The 21057-nt window shown below is 46.8% G+C and overlaps 1 long non-coding RNA gene across 1 annotated transcript in view; it reads right to left on the bottom strand.

Moving 5' to 3' along the window:
* Positions 1 to 1429: 1429 nt before the first annotated feature.
* Positions 1430 to 21057, bottom strand: part of LOC140851730 (uncharacterized) — a 28307-nt gene continuing 8679 nt past the window's right edge. The window contains exons 2-3 of the long non-coding RNA XR_012134469.1: positions 5445 to 5738; positions 1430 to 5225 (exon numbers count right to left, since the gene is read on the bottom strand). This is a non-coding gene — a long non-coding RNA (uncharacterized lncRNA). The remainder of the gene's footprint in view (positions 5226 to 5444; positions 5739 to 21057) is intronic.

Here is a 21057-nt window from a genome sequence, read left to right as displayed (position 1 = left end):
GTGGGCCGACGCGTTATGACGCGATACCCAGTAGACCGAACGTGTCTCGCTCGCCCAGAGCAACTCACCACTCACCGCCTTGTCACGTGGGCCCGCAGGGATTCTTTCTATCTGGTTAAAAAAAATCCGAGTTTTTGCTGACCTTGGCAATTAACCCATACGGGAACAGCTAATTAAAGACAAGCTCTTTTCTCCTTCTGTCCCTCATTTAAACTGATGACTTAAAACAAGTCCACCCCCATGCTCCACCCTTCCACCAGTTTTTTTTCCTTCGTCTTCTCTCACTGCCTGCCTTCTCATCCCCGCCTTTGGAGGCCCTCGAATAAAGCAAGCATGGCCTACCATGCAAAGAGAATATATATATATATATATAAACCTTTACAAGAAAAAAAAGCATGAAACTAATAATAATGATGATGATGATGAGTATAACAACCAACACCCCTATCAGGCATAATTGGGGTTTAAATCTTGGCTGTTGGATCTTTCATCTCAATGGATGGAAGCAAATTCTTGCACCAACTTATGCCGAGACGGTATCAAGCGTGCATGAATCTCTGATCCAGGCCTTCCTTTTTTTTTTCCTCCTGTTTCCTTCTTTTTATATCTTTCTATCTGCAAACACTTTATTCCCAGCCCTATCAATCTTGTCCGTCTCCATGCATAGAGGTTCTAATTATTGCCATCTTTGACACTTTCAAAATGACAAGTATCAGAACACTTTCTTTAGGTGATAGTGATCCTGTGGTGAAATATTTACCAGGTACCACTGGGCGAGAAGATAGCAGACGCTACAAAACTAGATAAGGCCAGATGCAAACCGCTCCAAAAGGATTTCCATGACCCACAAGGACCCTCATATTATTGTACCGAAAAAAAAAAAAAGAAAAGACATCGATAGTAAACCAGACAAAAACCAAAGCACTCATATTATCATACCATTTTTTTTTTTCAAAAAAAAGAACCCATATTAAACCAGCCAAAAACCAGATATATAAATGTATGCATGTAAAAGTAACTCGTACTAAACCATTATGTATGCATGTATGCATATATGTATGTACGGGAAGATTCAGAAGAGAGAAGAAATAGAGACGACATATTATTCCTGGACAATAGATATACACCGCACGGTAAGTGATGTCATCAGAGGTGCGGGAGGAGATGCGGGTAGACGTCTACCTTTTTGCTTTTGTGCATTATTAAGCTAAGAAGGGAATGCCTCTGCAATGTAATGGACACCCTCAGCTCTATTGGTGGATGCCTGAGCAGGATATTATCTCTCAAAATTTTTTTTAATATCAAATATTATAATAAAAAAAAAATAATCAAATACGTACATCAGTTAAAAAAAATTCATCTCTACAGAACATGCAAGTTTCACCGTGAGAAAAAAAAAATATAAGAGGAGATCACACCTTCAACCCTTGTACATTCAATCTCTTCCTCACAGAAAGCTCTCCCTCACAAATACTCTCTCTAAAAAAATTCTCCTGAACTCCTGAAACGGCTGCTATCCACTGTTTAATAGTCTGCATGAAGCTCTGCTCCTGCTCCTCTCGACACCTCGTCACCTCTGTTCTCGGATGTTCTGCTGTACGAAACCGCCATACACCACCTCTGTTTGTGAACAGGGCCTTGTAAAGACTTAAAACTCAAGGTACATCGGAATCCAACTTCTGATGGGACCTGTAAAGCTTCACGGCCATCAGATCTTTATCAAACATCACTGGATCATGCTCAAAACGAATCGTAAAATATTCTCAACCATTGGATCATCATCGGGAGATCAAACCACCGTCCGATCGCACCTTCGATCCACGAAATAACCCATAGACCGCGAGAAACAAAGAAGAACGTCGCCCGATCCATGGTGAACCATGAGAAACCGAAGGGAAACGGTCTTGTGGTCCACGCACCCGCCTGTGCACCACCCGATCCACCATGGATTGGGATACCCGGGCTCCTAATCCCTGCACGCGTGCGTGTGGGCCTGGGCCACGCCCACGTGCGCGCCTAAACCTGGGCCGCACCTCCGCACGAGCACCCGGGCCTAGGACGCACTCCAGCGGCCAGGCCGCACGCTGCCGCGTGTGGCTGCACCACTGTTGCTCCACCGGCCCGCCGCCAATCCTCTGTCGTTCCGAATTTCGTGCCAACTTCAATCGAACGTATCTCGATCATCCGAACTCCATTTGAGATGATCTTGGGCTCGTTGGACTCCTTTCGTCGTTGCGGACATCGCTATAGACTCAATGTGTATCAAATCTCGAAGTATCAAATCCTAACAATCTCCACCTCGACTCGATATTCGATCTCCTCCTAACTCTAAGAGCTTCTGGATCTCCTCACCCCCATGCTCTGGGACAATCGTCTGTTGATCATGGATGGACAAATATGGGAGTCGAGTCAGACCGCTCGATTTCATCTCCGTCGTATGCTGTGCTCCTCCTGATCTGAGACTTGCTCAGGGTATCATCCTGCGGCAATAGAAATCTCACCTTGCGATATCGCTTCTCATCCTTCCAAATCTCACATCTCGTGCCCAATCCACCTCCACCTGGAGCTCTACCTCACTCTGAACTTCTCTTGGCTCTCGAAGCTCTATCTCGCACTGGACTCCTCGTTAAGTAGTAATGTCCTCTCATCTTCTTTTTTTCCTCCAGAATAATTTTATCACCGCGTAGCACCTTCAGGATTCCTCCACCAGCTACTATCCTGTAGCCTCTCGAATTCAGTCTGCTCAGTGAGATAATATTCTATCTAAAATTGGATATGTATCAGACCTCCATTAATCTTCTCATTGCACCATCATGTGTCCTTCAGCTGACCGTCTTGATGTCTCTGATCGCACAACTCGATTTATCTGATAGATAAACAGTGCCCTCACTGTTCTCTAGGGAGTCAAACTACTCCTCTGCAACATACATGATAGGTGCATATAGAATTTAAAATCTACTGCTGAGAAGAAATATATATCTTGTCAGATATTTTCAGGACATCACTCTCTGAATCGCTACTGACCGTCGCTGCAGTAATCTTCGTCCGATCCCTAAATTGAGGGTAATCTCTGGTTAGATGCCCCAACTCATCACATCGGTAACATCTGATCTTTTTTAAATCCCTCGTCCTGAACTTGGACCGCCCTCGTCGCAATCTCCTGTCGCTCTGTCTGCTGTCTTATGCTCTTTCAGAAACCATCAAAGCTGAGCTGCCACCTGAGCTCGAAGCTTGATTTTTCCTCTTGAGAACTTCGTTCTGGAGAATCACCGTAATGACCTCGTCTATCTTAATGGTGCTCTTCCTCACTAGAAGAGCAGTCACCAAGGACTCATACAGAGGAAAGCGATGCTAGCAAGACCAGTGCCTTGATTTTCTCCTCAACTTTTCCGCCAACCTGAGGAGGTCAGTGAAGATCTTCTGAAAGTGGCTGAGATGCTCCTACACGCTCTGCCTCTCAGTCATCCGCAGCTAGTAGAACTGCCTCTAGAGAAAAAGAGTATTGGTGAGAAATTTCATCATGTACAACTCCTCGAGCTTCGACCACAGCACCATCGGGAAAGTCTCGCCAAGCACATGGATTACCACCTCATCCGTTCGGTACAAATAGATCGTACTCACTACCTGCATCTGGAGCCACCTCCAATCCTGCATCTCTATGATGGTCGGCTTCTCATCGTACAAGAGAGCATCAATCAATCCTTGTTGGATGAACATGTCTTTCACCCTTGCCTGTCACAAGAAGAAATTGCTCTTTCTATCAAATTTGTTGATCTCTATCTTGATTGTGCTTGTCTTCTCTATCTTCTATCTCGTTCACCACTACTACAACCTATGCTCTGACACCACCTTACTCTGATACCACTTGTTGGTGAATGTCTGACCAGGACACTACCTTTCAAGACCTTTTCGATACTATGTGTCGCAGCAGAAAGAAAGAAGAAATAAAACAGAAACAATCAAATACGTGGATCAACCAAAAAAGAACTTACCTCCATGGGGCATGCAAGTTTCACTATGAGAAAAAAGAAACATTACAAGAAGAGATCACACACTCAACCCTTGTACATCAAATCTCTCCATCATATGAAGCTCTCCCTCACAAAAACTCTCTCTAAAAAGATCCTCTTAAACCTCTGAAGCGATCGATATCCGCTATCCAATAATCTACGTGAAGTCCTACTCCTGCTCCTCTCGACGCCTCGTCACCTCTGTTCTCGGGTGTTCTGTCGAACGAAATCACCAGACACCACCTCTGTTTGTGAACAGGGCCTTATAAAGGCTTAAAACCCAAGGTACATCGGAATCCAACTTCTAATGGGACCTGTGAAGCTTCACGGCCATCAGATCTTCATCAAACGGCACTGGATCATGCCCAAAATGAATCGTAAAAAATTTTCAGCCGTTGGATCATCATCGGGAGATCAAACCACCATCCGATCGCGCCTTCGGTCCACAGAATAACCTGTAGACCGCAAGAAACTAAGGAGAAACGTCGCCCAATCCATGATGGACCGTGAGAAATCGAGGGGAAACAGTCTTGCAGTCCATATGCTCGCTTGTGCACCACCCGATCCACCATGGACTGGGATACCCAAGCTCCTGATCCCTGCGTGCGTGCGCGTGGACCTGGGCCACGCCCGCATGCGCGCGCCTGGGCCTAGGCTATGCCTCCACACTAGCACTCGGGCTTGAGACGCGCTCCCACGGTCGGGCCACATGCTGCCGCATGCGGCTGCACCACCGTTGCTCCGTCGGCCCACCACGGACCGCCGATCTTCCATCGCTCTGAATTTCGTGCCAACTTCAATCGAGCGTATCTCAATCATCTGAACTCCGTTTAAGATGATCTTGGGCTCGTTGGACTCCGTTCGCCGTTGCGGATCTCGCTGTAGGCTCAGTATGGACCGAATCTTAAGACATCAAATCCTAACAATACCTGCAAAAGTGGACCACACCCTGACTGAGCGCAAGTAGGCAGCTCCAAGCAACTGAGTCCAGGATGCAAAACATCATCAATGAGCTTCAGCTTAGACATCAGTTATGGATGCACTAGAAAAACTTGAGAAAGTTTGAACGCTTTTGGATGCTCTGAATAGAACCCTGAAAATGAGAGCTCCTCTTAATCATCATAAGGGGGCCAAGGCTCTTATTAAGATTGCTTCTGAACATGCATGCAGATGAAAGCATTCTGCTTCCGAGGGTCATGGTTGATATTGAATAAGCTGACAAAGCCAAACAAAGAATTAGATGAGTTTCTCCATCAACAACTTGACCTCAAGCAAACTACATGATGCTATAGATCTCTAAAACACAACGAATATGTATGTTCCAGAAACTAGAATATGAGGAACAGTTGAGCATAGACTTCATGGCATCACATCTATTAACAGCAAAAAGATTCAGAAAACCTTAAAGAGTCAATTTTGTTAACCTTTCCTTACCATCCATTGCCAGCATCTTCCCACTGACTAGCTGATCCCTTCCATTATATTTTGTCTTAGGTCTTCTATCCCTTGACCTTCAAACACGAATCAGAATTGTTCTGTTTAGAGGTAGCTCCTGGTATCCTTTATGCATACGACCATATTATCTCCTAATTGGTATATCTTATACACTTCTCATAGCATGCTTATTTCTGACTGCTGATTTTTTTTCCTGAGATAACTCACTGTATCATTGTTTAACCAAGCTCATCATTGCGATGCTCATTGGATTCCTGTTCCCAACATTTTGTTCTGTACAACATACTGTATTAGGTAATACACAATGTCATAAGAGAATTGATGTTGAGATGTTTAATAAGACTTTTAATTTGCACAGTTTCTTCATTAAGGGAGAAAAAAAAAAGTAGGTGGCTGCCATACATTCTTTTGGACTACAAATGCTATGAGAAATGGCACCTTCAGTTTAAATTGATGAAATAACCAGCTAAGCTTCTAGCATCAACGAACCAAAGAAGAAAATAAGCAATGCTGGAGTAATTATAAACCATATGCAAATTGACTACTTACTAAAAAGAGTTATTAGATTAAAGAGAACATCCAACTTTCCCGGTCCACTATCAGGTATTTAACTTGAATCATGCACATGAACAATACGTAGCACAACAGAATTCACAACCCTCCATTAAAGAGTTTATTCACTTTTAAGAGCTATATGACAAAGCATGTAGTTCCTCTGTCCTTCACCTGAAGCTCCACAAGAATTCGAATTCTACTTCCAAACTACAGGCTAGGAATATTTATCAGATTACTAAACTGTCTCATTGAAAATATAAAAAGAAAAGCAACAAAATATGAACCAAACATCTCATTCGGTGTTTACACAGGGCAGATATATTTTTTCTTTTGCACTACAAAAGAAGTTCATATTCACCCTATACTATGGTTACATATATCTCAAGTCACTAGAGGATATATTTGTCAAATTAAGATAAGGACAGAGCATCTGAACACCAAGGCAATAGCCAGAAGTAACAACCAACCTGAAAGTAGAACCAAAAATAAAGAGAAAACAAACAAGCTCCCAAACTGAAAGGTACTCATCCCCACTAGGTACCTTAATTCCCAATATTCTTCCCCCACTTAATGCTGTCCAAAACAATTTCTACAGAGTTGTTCTTATCGAAGATAATGACAATTTGTTTCTCAACCCCCTCTTGAAAGAGGCAGCTCCCCCTTTCATGTCCACCAATGAGGACCTCCTTCCACCACAAGAGTAAAGTTCCAGGTTTGACCAGTCTAGGCCAAGGAGAATAAACTTTCTCCACCATTACCGAATGTAAGTAATTCACCTTCCACCTCATAATGGATGACATCCTCATCCAAAATTGAAAAATCCTCACAAACTTGTCAATTTGTTCGAATTCCAGATACAACAAGCCAGCCCACAACTAGTACTATGTCAGATCACCCATCTATTCACCACTCAGTTCACTGATCCTATGTGGCAGTCGGGAACTGGTGCAGTACACAATGACAGTCAGTGCCCCAGTACCATTCAACCAATCACCAGCATCCACATAGGACTGGGGAACCAAGCAGTGATTGGTGAACTTCAGCATTTCTCCAAGAAAAATATGACTGTTGAAGGTTTAGACACTAGCCATTTCAAGTAAAATTCTTCATGCCTATCCTACTTGAACCACCCATGAAGCGTAGCAGCAATAGCATCTGTAGATAAACTACTTCAGCACACAGCCAAGCTGCCACTTCCGCCCAACTATCTTCCTCATGGAAACATACTAAATACAGAGAAGGATTTCACTTTTCTAGTTCTCCTCCTACTCCCAGGTTGGAAAACGTTTGCTATTATCTGCCTTCCCATTCTCTGAGTTTTCGCTATTCACAGAATCATCTGACTCCAACTTCTAACAAAAAAAAAAGGAAATAAAGAAATCAGATTTCACAGGACAAATAATTCACAAGTTAAAGCTTCTGAGCTCATCCAAAGTGATTACTCTGCTCATGCAATTTTGGAATGCCAAACAGAAAATCAAAGAACTACTGCTTGATGCAACTTCCTAGGATCAAGTCTGATGTCAAATCATTTATTTTGGCAAGGAATACCTCATAAACTGACAAATCAGAACAAGTGATTGTTTTATTGATAGAAATACATTGCTGAAGCATTTCTCCCATGGCAGGTATGCACCAAAATTTTGCATACGTTTCCATTAATATATGGTTTGCAGCACTTTTTCACCCACTTATAATCCATTCCATGACTCTTCCATTCTCTATCTGCTTTCCCACTGACATCATAAATCCTGAACAGCTTCTGAACCAAGAAATGATTTAGACCTGGGTAAAATGAAATAATCCTACCATGTCACAGGTTAGCCAAATTTTCAGAATTTTGACATAAGATGGTCACGTGGGCTTCTGAACAATACACAATCAGCATGTCCTATAAACATTTTTTTAATGATGCATCAAACCTTACTAAACCACAAATCAACATAAGTGTTGGAAAACATTATTTGTCAACATTGTTATAATTGTTATCATACCATAACTACAAACACATTATTCATAATGTGCGTCCAATGTAAAAATCCACAAGTCAGTGATACACATTCAAGACTTTTCCTTGATATCATAGAACAATGTAAAGAACACTGATTGTCAACAATATGACCTTAAAAACAACAGGATTTACAATGAACTGATAGAATTGGGCTTCTTATATACAGGACCACCCCTTATTGAAATGGACAAGCCAATCTTACAGTCCGCTTATCCTTTTATTGACCAACAAATGCAAGATATATCAGGATTTTTCAAGAAAGGAGAATTAATCTCTTTCCCTCCCTTCTTTTCAAAAGGAAAAAGCAACAATAACAAATGTATGAATCCTTTGATTCCAGGGCCATCAAAAAATAAAACATCTCTAGCCAGACCTTCATAAAGCTACCTCAAACAGATAATTATACTTCAGTACATTATAAATACAAAGTTCCTTTGCTTGATGATAGAGATCTTAAATTGTAAGGGAAATTTCTTTTTCATCTGCCGTAGTTGTTTAGCTTATAATCTAAGCTGCCAGGACAGTTCTGCCATTTTAGGATGAAGAAGCTTCTGGATGAACACTAATAGAAGAGAAGCTAAAGAGCCCAAAAGAATGACATAAGCAGGCATCGGATGCCAACCTGGGCCCAAAACCAAGATCAAGCCACCCTGAAAACCATAATGATTGAACCAACCACACAGACTATATTATGGGATTCCGTAGCGGGTCTACCGACTCAATTTTTAAATATTTTGTTTTCTGATTTCCACGGATGTATTTATACTAGAATAGTGTAATTTGTCTGATTTACCCAAAAAAACCATATGTGATGACCCAAGCCCAAGCCCAAGCCCAATTTAGGAGACCCAAGCCCAAGCCAAAAAAAAAAAAAAAACAAGGGAACGATGAAGCCATGGTGATCGGGAGTTCTAGGACCACCAGGAGTCCTAGGGCTCTCTATAAAAAAGCTCTCCCCTTCCTTAGAAATCCCCCACCGGTCTTCCTCCCTAATTTTCTCCGATTGAAAAGCCGCGGCCCTTGTTTCGTGCTCGCCGCGATTTCTCGCCAACGGGGTCACCGGAGGCTAAGGTAAGCCTTCCTTTCTCTTCCTCTCTCCTCTCCCTTCTTTTCCGTGCCTGTGGGCACGACTGCCGGCGACGGTTGTCGTCGGATTTCATCGAAGAATGGATCCCTGTTCGGTCTCTTCTTCTTCTTTGATTTTCCGACGCCGGCGATCACTGCCGACCACCGATCTTGGCCTCTCCGAACCCATGTGGGTTGCCCCCTTTGCCGCCGGCCTTCGCCGTGTCGGTCGTGGCCCGAACGGCCGATCAAAGGGAGGGGACTCCGGTCCCCTGTTTCGGTCAGGAAAGAGTTCGAGAGAAAAAGAAAAGAAAAGAAAAGAAAAAGGAAAGAAAAAGAAGAAAAAAGAAAAAGAAAAGAAAAGAAAAAGGAGGAAAAAAAAGAAGAGAAAAAAAGAGAGAGAGAGAAAGAGAGAGAAATTTTCTCTCTCTACTCTCTCTCTTGGATTTTTTTAGGATTTATGAATTTAAAAAAAATAAAAATAATAATAATAAATAAATAAATATAATAATAATAATAAAAAAAGAAATACAAGAAGAGTTTTCATGGATCAATCCAAAAATCCTGGATACTGTCATCTAGTCAATCCATGTAAGGACATTGGATTTTAGAAAATTTTATTTTTTCGATGAAATTTTGATCAAAAATATGATATTTGACGTATCAGGTTCGGAGAAGGATTTTCAAGATTTCTAGGATCCCTAATTTGAATTTTTTTGAGGTAAATAGTATTTTACTTTTATTAAATTTATCTGATAAATTATAAATTTGAATTATATAAATTTATGACATGTTTGTGACTGAAAATATTTATTGAAATTAATTATGATTGAAAATAATTGTTGAAATTATTTATGATTGAAGTTATTTGTTGAAAATTATTATGATGATGTATGATCATAAAAAATGATATAATTTAATTTGACTCGAATATCATTTTTTTAATATTATTTTTAAAATAATACATGAATTAGAAGATGATATGAAGTGACAACCTGACTATGTAAAGGACCCCGCTAATGGGGGCATATACGTTGGCAATTGATTTGTCCTGAGGGTTTACGTTGCCAGCGAGACCAGTGACATGTCGTCAAAGAGACCAGCGACAAACCGCCAGTGAGACCAGCGGTTCCGAAGGACTTGCTGCCAGATGATTCGCAGCCTACCGCAAGAAGATATGCGGTATTATGATCCTGCCACAGAAAAAATATGGTCATAGTCATGGTTGGTAAGAAGAACTTAAGAAATTTGATGAATTTAAGATGATAAGCATAATTCGAAATTTTGATGAATTAAAATTTTATATATGATTGATAGTGTGATGAATTAAATTATGAATTCATGAATTTACAAATTAATTTTGTTATTATCAGTAAACCGATGTGTACAGTATTATTGCTTGATTTATTCAGTTAAAAGGTATACACTGCTTACTGGGCTATTTAGCTCATGATGAGTTTTATATTTTTCTTTACAAATCCAGAAAATTAGCATGATGCGGAATTTCGGTTGGGAGAGCGATTAGAGATGGAGTTAGCTCATTTGATTTAGGATTTTCTCAGAATTGATGCAAGACTTTTATTTTAAGTGTTGACTTTGTCAGACAATTATTTTTCTTTTGATACTGAGTTTTGATTTGTTATTTGAACTAAGGTTGATCATTAAAATTGAAAAATTATTTAGTGTTATGTGTAAGATATCATGATGAGATGCCTTGCATACTTATGGAAAAAGTTTCTTTTAAGTATGCGGCGGTTGCCATAACCTTCGACTCTCAATCTCAGATCGGGGGCGTGATAATTAATATGATATCAGAGCATAAGTAGATAGATAAAGACATGTAGAATAGAATGAGCGAGTGATGGGTAGATATTAGAAAATTTGAAAGATTAGTTATGATGATTATGATCTGACCTGTCTTAAGTAAGTTTATAACTTTATTAAGAATAAGTTATCATCTCAAATCTGTCATAGGTCAATATGCCTCCACGATGAATGAAGAATACTCAAGGAGCGGTAGGAGGGACATCAAATCCACTTGGTGATAACACGCCCCATTTGAATAGCGGCACATCTCAGCAGGAGGGAATCATTGATCCTACTGAAAATACTCCGACAGTGCAGAAAGAGCCGAATATGACTCAATTATACAAACTCTGATAGGAGTAGTACAAACACAGCAACAATTACTTCAATAACAACAAACGCAGCCACGTCAGCATCCTCCACCGACACCTGGATATAGAGAACATCCGATGCAGAGAAACAATATCGTCGAGTTTAAGAAGCTAGCCCCTCCAGTCTTCAAAGAGATTATCGAGCCACTGGAAGCTGATAACTGGATTATGAAAATGGAGAAGACATTCGCCGTGCAAGAATGCCACGATGATGAGAAGATCCGCTACACAGCATATCTGTTACAAGGTGAGGCATACAACTGGTGGCGTATACTTGAACAAAAATATGAACACGATAGGATACCACTCACTTGGGAGAGATTTCGAGGTGAATTCTTTGACAAGTACTTTCCTCGAAGTGTCAGAATACAGAAAGAGCAGGAGTTCATTCATCTGAAACAGGAGAACAGATCCGTTGCAGAGTATGAAGCTAAATTCACGGAGTTAGCCAAGTTTGTTCCAAGATTAGTTGAGATAGAGCAAGACAGAGTACATAAATTTGAAATGGGACTGAAGACGAAAATTAAAAAAAAGTTGTACCCTATGAGTTAACTACTTATGCCTCAATTGTGAATAAAGCTCTAATAATTAAGAGGGAAGTTAATGAAGCACATGCAGAGAGAGAACGGAATCAGAAGAAAAGAAAAAGGTTTGGTGGAACTCAGAGACGAAATCAGAACAATAAGGGTCCAGTAAAGAAGCCAGCAAATGATAAGAATCGTGAGAATGAGACGGCTAGATGTTCGAGATGTAGTCGAAGAGAGCATGAGTCTTCCAATTGCCCATGAAATACTAGTTCTTGTTTTAGCTGTGGACAGAAGCGACACAAAATTGCAGATTGTCCCCAAAGAAATGAGAATAGATCCACACAAACAAAGGATGGAGGTCAAAGGTCGAAAACTCAAGGAAGGATCTATGCACTCACACAACAGGATGCTCAAGCCTCTAATGTTGTGATGACAGGTATCATTCCTGTATCTGATATTTATGCTTCTATTTTGTTTGATTCTGGTGCTACACACTCCTTTATATCCACTACTTTTATTAGACAACATGATATAGTATGTGAACCTATGAAAACTAAATTATATGTTGAGACATCAGTAGGTGGTATCTTGAGTATCGAAAATATGTGCAAGTCATGTAGTATCAGAATAAGAGAAAGAGAATTACCGATAGATTTGGTAGTCCTAGATATGCATGATTTTGATGTCATTCTAGGAATGGATTGGCTTGCTACTTATCATGCCTCTGTAGATTGTCATGGAAAGAGAGTGAACTTTCAAATACCGGAAGAATTAACTTTCAATTTTAATAAAAATACAGGAACCACCCCTTCACGTATTATTTCATTTGTGTAAGCTAGACAGATGCTAAGAAAGGGATGTACAGGTTATCTAGTATCAATAAAAAATACAGAACATGATGAATTAAGGTTACAGGATATTTCTATCGTAAATAAATTTTCAGATGTATTCATTGATGATTTATCCGGATTACCACCGGATAGAAAAATTAAATTTACCATTGAGTTGGCACCCAATACTGGTCCGATTTCTAAAGCTCCTTATCAAATGGCCCCCATGAAGTTGAAGGAGTTAAAAGATCAATTACATAATTTATTGGATAAAGGTTTTATAAGACCTAGTGTATTTCCTTGGAGAGCTCCAATTTTATTTGTGAAAAAGAAAGATGGTAGCATAAGATTTTGTATCGACTATAGAGAGTTGAATAAGAACACTATCAGAAATAAGTATCCCTTATCTCAAATCGATGATTTGTTTGATCAGCTGCAGGGTGCACAAGTTTTTTCGAAAATTGATCTTCGTTTAGGATATCATCAGTTAAAAATTAAGGCAGAGGACATACCAAAGACTGCATTTAGAACTCGTTATGGACATTATGAATTCCTAGTGATGCCATTTGGGTTAACCAATGCTCCAGCGGCCTTCATAGATTTAATGAACAGAATATTCAAATTCTATCTTGATAAGTTTGTTGTCGTATTTATTAATGATATCTTGATATATTCAAGAAGCAAATCGGAGCATGAAGAACATTTACGATGTGTACTGCAAATATTGAGGAAAGAAAAGCTTTATGCCAAATTAAAGAAGTGTGAATTTTGGTTGGACAAAATAGTTTTTTTAGGACACATCGTATCTAAAGATGGAATTTCTGTGAATCCAACAAAAGTGGAAGCTGTGATGCAGTGGAACAGACCTACAAATATTTCTGAGATTCGGAGCTTTCTGGGAATGACAGGTTATTACAGACGATTTGTAGAAGGATTCTCCTGCATAGCTACACCTTTGACTCGTCTTATTCGAAAAGGGATTAAATTCGAGTGGACCAAGGATTGTGAACAGAGTTTTCAAGAGTTAAAACAACGATTAGTTTCAGCCCCTATCCTTACTATACCAATAGAAAATGAAGAATTTACAATATGTAGTGATGCATCTAAAAAGGGATGTTGGTGCAAAAATCTGCTTGCGCCGGAGAAGCTGGAGTCGGGGAAGCCGCGGTCGCCGCCGGGACCTGCAAGGGAAGTCTAAACCGGAGGTGGGGTTGCTCCAGCAAGACCCTCCGACGCTCAAGTCAGTTCTCTGCCTCAACAAGAATGGAGTGCTCGAACGGAGAATTTAGCAGAGTTTAGAGATAGGAAAATGAGCTTAAAGAATAACGTATCTGGGTCCCCCTTTTATAGGCGGAGGAGGCAACGGATTGATGGCGACGTTTGTAACCGTCCGGTAGTGGGCCGCCCATGGTCAGGGGAATTGATTGCAAAGGATAGTGGGGTAGACGCGTGGCCATCACCGTGGCTCGCCACGTGGAATCTGTTACGAGGGGTGGAGCAGCGTCCGTTGTCGTGACTCGCCAGCGGATCGCATGGAATCCGTCGCAGGAGGTGGGGCAGGTTCGTGGCCGTTATTGTGGCCTGCCAGGGGGTAGTGGAGCTGTGCGGAATCTGCCACAGGAAGTGGAGCAGGGTGGCGATGGTTACTGCGGCCTGTCAAGGAATGATGGAACCGCGCAGAGTCCGCCACAGGAAGTGGAGCAGGGTCGTGGCCGTTTTGGTGGCCTGCCAGGGGGCGCGGATCTGTTGATCGAGGCTCGGCAGCGGTCGGAGTCCGGCCTCTGTAGGAGTCCAGGAAGGGTTCTCCTTTCGGTTGGGGTCGTAGGTGGAGTTCGGCTCCTGTAGGAGTCCGGACGGAGCTTACCTGCAGTGGATATTGAAAGCGGAACCCGGCTCCCGTAGGAGTCTGGGCGGAGCATTCTGCAATCAAAGTTAAAGATGAAGTCCGGCTCCCGTAGGAGTCCGGACGGAGCTTACCAGCAGCTGATACTGAGGGTGGAGCCCGGCTCCCGTAGGAGTCCGGGCGGAGCTGAGCCGTTGTCGATGCCGGTGGTGGGGCCCGGCTCCCGTAGGAGTCCGGGCGGAGCTGAGCTGCTCGAAGTCGAAGGTGGAGCCCGGCTCCCGTAGGAGTCCGGGCGGAGCTGAGCCGTTGTCGATGCCGGTGGAGGAGCCCGGCTCCCATAGGAGTCCGGGCGGAGCTGAGCTGCTCGAAGTCGAAGGCGGAGCCCGACTCCCGTAGGAGTCTGGGTGGAGCTGAGCCGTTGTCGATGCCGGTGGAGGAGCCCGGCTCCCGTAGGAGTCCGGGCGGAGCTGAGCTACTCGAAGTCGAAGGCGGAGCCCGGCTCCCGTAGGAGTCCGGGCGGAGCTGAGCCGTTGTCGTTGCCGGTGGAGGAGCCCGGCTCCCGTAGGAGTCCGGGCGGAGCTGAGCTGCTCGAAGTCGAAGGCGGAGCCTGGCTCCCGTAGGAGTCCGGGCGGAGCTGAGCCGTTGTCGATGCCGGTGGAGGAGCCCGGCTCCCGTAGGAGTCCGGGCGGAGCTGAGCTGCTCGAAGTCGAAGGCGGAGCCCGACTCCCGTAGGAGTCCGGGCGGAGCTGAGCCGTTGTCGATGCCGGTGGAGGAGCCCGGCTCCCGTAGGAGTCCGGGCGGAGCTGAGCCGTTGTCGATGCCGGTGGAGGAGCCCGGCTCCCGTAGGAGTCCGGGCGGAGCTGAGCTGCTCGAAGTCGAAGGCGGAGCCCGGCTCCCGTAGGAGTCCGGGTGGAGCTGAGCCGTTGTCGATGCCGGTTCCGCCGAGGGTCTCGGCTGTGGGTATTTTATACCCAACACCAGTCTCCCTACTTCCGAGTTTGAATTTCAAGCAAAGGAAGTACGCAGAGAGAAAGATGGGTACAGCCGGAACCGTCCCTTCGAATCCTGCGCACTGCCGCCTCCAGATATTTCGGCACTAAATGAGCGCGTGCCGGAGTCTTTTCGAATTGGAGCGGTACGAGAGGATGCTTCGAAAATCCCGCAGGTACACTGGCCTAGGTACGGCGCAATTATGGTCCTGCCAACCGTCAGCCGCTTTTAGCCGCCTGCCAGGAGGAGTGGGACACGTGTCGGATGTGGACTGGCCATGGGGATTCGCGATCATTATGGCGTCGGATCCCAGGGTCTATTTAAACCCGTCCTCCCCCCTTCAGGCGTCCTACTCCATTTCTGAGTTTTCGCTGGTGTCTGTCTTCTCTTCGAGAGCCTTGCTCTAGTGAACGTCTTCTCGAGCCGTAGGCGCCTCCCGTTCCTCGTCCCCCAGGTCCCCAGAGCAACATAGGTTAGTGCCAACCTTCTTCTCTCCGCCTAGGGGCTTCTCCTCTCTTCATCACTTTTGTGCCTCCCTCCGAGTTAGCCTTCGGCGTCTCGTTTCCCTTTCGGTCTATCTTTTTAGGGTCCCTTAGGCTCTCCCTCCGAAACTGTTCAAAATGTCCTCTGACTCTTCTGCTCCCGGCAGTTCCGAGAGTTCCTCTGCTTCAAACCCCCAGGTCCCTGTCTCTGCGGACGAGCCCGCGTCCGGGGCTGGGTCTCGCCCGGTTTTCGCACCGGGCGCAATTCCATGCTCGTCGACTCCGGATGAACTCCTTCTGATAAGGGTTCGGTATGGGGTTCCTCCGGAGTACGACCTGGAGCTACCTGGCCCCTCTGACCGGGCCAGCGCTCCTCCACCCGGTCGCTTCTGTTTGTATCAGGAGGCGTTCCGTGCCGGACTCCGGCTTCCGCTTCCTGTCTTTATTGCTGCTTTCTTCCGCTTTTTGGACATTTCCCTCGCCTCCGTGGCCCCGAATTCCTTTAGGTTCTTGATAGGGTTTCTCTCTCTCTGCCACATAGCCGAGGTCCAGCCGTCCCTCTCCTTGTTCAGGCATTTTTACACCTTCAAACGCCATCCTTCAGCGAAGGACTGGTGGTACTTCTCCCCCCAGTTTGGTAAGAAGGGGTTGCTGAAGGGCGCCCCTTCTTCGATTCACAATTGGAAGGAAAAATTTCTCTTTGTCTACTGCCCGACCCTGGAACTGAGCCTGCCCCCTTGGGGGTCTCTGAGGGATTCCGTCCGCCGGGCTCCCAGCCTGGGAGAGGACGACCTCCAGGCCGCCCGGAAACTTCTAAGTTATCCCGCTCCTTCCCTTCCTAATCTCCTGAAGGAGCAGCTTCTTTTCAACATCGGCCTGAGCCCTCAGGATCCAGCAAGTACTTATCTTTTCTTTTCTTGCCTTCTTCTTCTTCTCTTTATTTTTTCCTTCCCGCTCTTTTTCTCTCCCTTTCTTTCCCTCTTCTTTTCTCTTCCTTTTTTTTTTTTTTTTTTTTGAACTGATCGGTGTCGCTTCTTCTTTCTTTCTTTTTTTCTTTTTTTTTTTCATTTCTTTTTTTAGCAATGGACGTCGAAGCCACGCGGATGCTCGCCAAGGGCATGAGAGCTCAGAAGAGGAAGGGCGCGACGGCTTCCGGATCGGCGAAGAGGGCCAGGGCGGAGGAGACGAGCTTGGCTGCGCCCGTCCAGGCGACCCCGGCCATCGACATTCCTTCTGATGCCGAGCCAGCGGCCCCCCGGGCTTCCTCAAGGAGCCCGCCGACTGGGGCTCCCGCTCCGGGGGTTCGCCCCACGGAGGCGCCTGCCGCGGGGAGGAGGAAATCGGTGGCTCGCAGGGCGAGCAGCCACCGAGCTGCTGCAGACGAGTCCGTCTGCTCCGAGGGGGGATCAGAGAACCCCTTCAACGACAAGGACCTGATCAGGCGGCTGCTTGATGGCTGCATTCTGTCCGACGTCGTGGAGAGGATCGACCGCGCCGATCCCGAGCAGCGGGCTTGGGATTCTTTGGGGTCCTTCCTTGAGGTAAGCAGATGTTTATTTGCATGGTCACTCGGCCTTTGTTGTAATTCTCTATCCTTCCTTGCAGATCGGGCACCAGCTCTTCGCCTATGTCGAGGCGACGAGCCGCATGAGAAGGGACCTCCTTCAGGCGGAGGAGCGCTGCCAGGCCGAGGTTGCCCGCCTCCAAGCGAAGACGGCCGAAGTAGCCGCCCTCCAGGAGGCTCTGGAGAGAGAGAGGAGAGCCCGGGAAGAGGAGAGACAAGCCCGGGAGGAGGAGAGACGAACCTTGGAGGAATCGACGAGGAAGGCGGAGGCCGAGGTCGCCCATTTGGCCGAGCAAACTCCGGTTCTGGTCTCGGAGGCCAGGGCCCTTGCGGTGGAGGAGTTCAAGGTCTCCGCGGAGATGAGGGAACTGAACGTCCAGTTCGGCCAGGAGGCGTTCACTAAGGGGTTCGAGCTCTGCCAAGAGAAGGTGGCCAGCAGATATCCCGACCTCGATCTCGGCTTTCTTGAGGAGTCTGAAGACGAGGCCGGCCCTTCGTCCGCTGCCACCGCAGTCGCACCCCCCGCGTCGAGTCCTCCACCTCCTGCCCCCGAGGTCTGAGACCTCCGATCTTGTGTCTTTATTTTGTCGCCTTATTTCCTTTCTGTTTGTCTTCAAAATTAATCAATAAAGTCGAATTTCTTGTTGTGGATGGTCTCTCCTTCCCCCTCCTCCTTTCTACCTTTCTTCTTGTAATGAGTCGGTCTTTGACGCTTGCACCTTCCGATGGCAGTGCCCTGCTGAAGCACTTCCCTTGCCCCTGGGGGTCCCGCTGAAGTCAACTATCCAGCGGCTGAAAAAGGAGGTCCTCCACCTGACGAAGAAGTTGAAGAAGTCGGAGGACGAGCTCCGCAAGTCGAGAAAATGCTATTCCGAAGCCGCCGCTGAGGCCGCCCACTTTAGGAGTCTCCAAGTGAAGGCAATCATGGATTACAGCCGGAGGAAGGCGAACTTCACAAAAGAGCTCGAGGAATGTAAGAAGAGCGCCAGCGACCGAACTTGGGCTCAAGAAGCCAGGATCAGCGCCCTTAAGGTGGAGCTATCAGCTGCGAAGAGGAAGATCGGCCAGCTGGAAGGAAACTCGTCCCGGCTCCTGGCACGGGTTGATGATGAACAGAAATGGTCGCAGAAGGTCTCTGGCCTCCAGAAGCAGCTTCAAGACGCTGAGATGAGCCACGACGTGCAGCGGGCCAGCTGGTGCCGGCAAGTGGAAGAGTACAAAGGGAGATTCCGGCAGGCGGCGGACGAGGTTGTTCGTCTCCAGAGGCAGCTGGTTACTAGGGCGCAGCTTACTACCGCCCAAGATACCGAAGAGCTCCAAGCCCTGAGAGGCACTGTCGAAGGGATTTCTGTCTCCCTTGGGGAGAAGACAGCCGAGCTTCAACAAGTGAGCATCCAACTGGCGCTTGAGCGGAGGGCCGTCGCGGACGCAGAGGCGGAGTCCGAAGTTCTGAGGAAGCGGCGTCGAGAAGTGGAGGCTGAAAGTCGGCAACTTCGTCAGGCGCTCCAGGATACGCTGCGGAAGAAGGAAGAACTAGAAGAAGCAGTGGAGAGCCTGAGGCAGTCCTGGTTGAGGGATGGAGGTGATAACCCAAGGTCGGAGGGAGCGGGGCCTCCTTAGAGCTCTTTTGTAGTCACCCCCTTTTTGTAGTTACTTTCTTCTTGTCGTTTTGTCCTTCTTTCCCTGGCCGTCCTGGCCCTGTAGTACGTATATCGGAAATGAAGAAAAAAGCGCTTTATGTTACCTTGTCCACGCGTAGCACTGATATTGTCGTCCGTTGACCCTTTCTCGTCGTTTGGCTTGTTTGACTTAGATGTCGTCGTGGGAGGGGGCTCTTCCCTTCCATCCGACCTTGTCATGCGGCCAAGTCTCGCCACCATTTTTAACCCTTGCTGGTGAAGTAGCGGATGGAGCCCGGCTTTCGTAGGAGTCCGGGCGAAGTCTTCCTTGGCGGCGGAACCCGGCTCCCGTAGGAGTCCGGGTGAAGTCTTCCTTGGCGGCGGAACCCGGCTCCCGTAGGAGTCCGGGTGAAGTCTTCCTTGACGGCGGAACCCGGCTCCCGTAGGAGTCCGGGTGAAGTCTTCCTTGGCGGCGGAACCCGGCTCCCGTAGGAGTCCGGGTGAAGTCTTCCTTGGCGGCGGAACCCGGCTCCCGTAGGAGTCTGGGTGAAGTCTTCCTTGGCGGCGAAAATCCGGCTCCCGTAGGAGCCCGGGTGAAGTCTTCCTTGACGGCGGAACCCGGCTCCCGTAGGAGTCCGGGTGAAGTCTTCCTTGGCGGCGGAACCCGGCTCCCGTAGGAGTCCGGACCTTCCATTTTGCTTGAGCCGGGGCGAGGTTTTCCTCTCGTTACCAGCTTGACTTGTGGGGGCGCGTTAGGGCGCTGTAAGGCCTCTCCCCCCCTCCGGTTTAAAAGAACCGGGCCTTCAACTTTGCTCATGTCAGGACGAGGTTCTCCTCCTGTTCCTGACATGGCTGTGGGGGCACATTAGGGCGTTGCAAGGCCTCTCCCCCCATCCGGTCTAAAAGAACCGGGCCTTTGACTTTGCTCAAGTTAGGGCGAGGTTTTCCTCCTGTCCCTAACAGGGCTGTGGGGGCACATTAGGACGTTGTAAGGCCTCTCCCCCCATCCGGTCTAAAAGAACCGGGCCTTTGACTTTGCTCAAGTTAGGGCGAGGTTTTCCTCCTGTCCCTAACAAGGCTGTGGGGGCACATTAGGGCGCTGTGAGGCCTCTCCCCCCATCCGGTCTAAAAGAACCGGGCCTTTGACCTTGCTCATGTCAGGACGAGGTTCTCCTCCTGTTCCTGACATGGCTGTGTTTTTGGAGGGATCATATCCAGTCATAATACATCCACGCTAGGTGGGAGGAGCATGTTAGCTAAAAAGAAAAGTAGATTCAAGGCGAAATAGTAAGCGATACATTTACAGCATTCCCGCTCCTCCTTGAGGCCCTCTGGTGATGGAGTCGATGGTCCCAATGGGAGGTCGGTCCCCGGGCTGCTCCTCCCTTTTCAGCGGTTCGGGCGGCGGGAGGGCTCTTGGCCGGTCTCCTCTACCCTCAGGCCTGCGGCGGATGAATCTGTCGAGTCGACCTCGCCGAATGAGCTCCTCGATCTCGTCCTGGAGCTGGATGCATTCCTCCGTGTCGTGGCCGTGGTCGCGGTGGTAGAGGCAGAACTTGTTGGGGTTGCGCTTTCCAGGGTGTGTGCGCATCCTCTCCGGCATAGGGAGCTGCTCCCTGACCTCCATCAGTACCTGGACCTTCGAGGCGTTGAGGGGGGCGTAGTTGCGGAATTTTCCTGGTGGGGAACCCCGTCGAAACCTGTTGTCCGGGCTTCTCTGCCTGCGTGCCCGGGGTGGAGTGTGGGCGCGCTTATGTCCAGGAGGGGATCGGGAGCGAGGCCGGGCTTCCTTTGGCCTCTTCTCAACTGCGGGTTTACTCGAATCTCCCGCCTGACGCTCCCTTGCTGTCTCTTCGTCCTTCATCTTGAAGGCTTCTTCCGCTCGGGCGTATCCTTCAGCCCGAGCCAGTAGATCAGCAAAATCCCTGG

Source organism: Elaeis guineensis, chromosome 9, assembly GCF_000442705.2.
Source record: "Elaeis guineensis isolate ETL-2024a chromosome 9, EG11, whole genome shotgun sequence".
Lineage (NCBI taxonomy): Eukaryota > Viridiplantae > Streptophyta > Magnoliopsida > Arecales > Arecaceae > Elaeis > Elaeis guineensis.
Note: the sequence above shows the minus strand (reverse complement) of the source record. Positions and strands in the feature narration are given on the sequence as shown.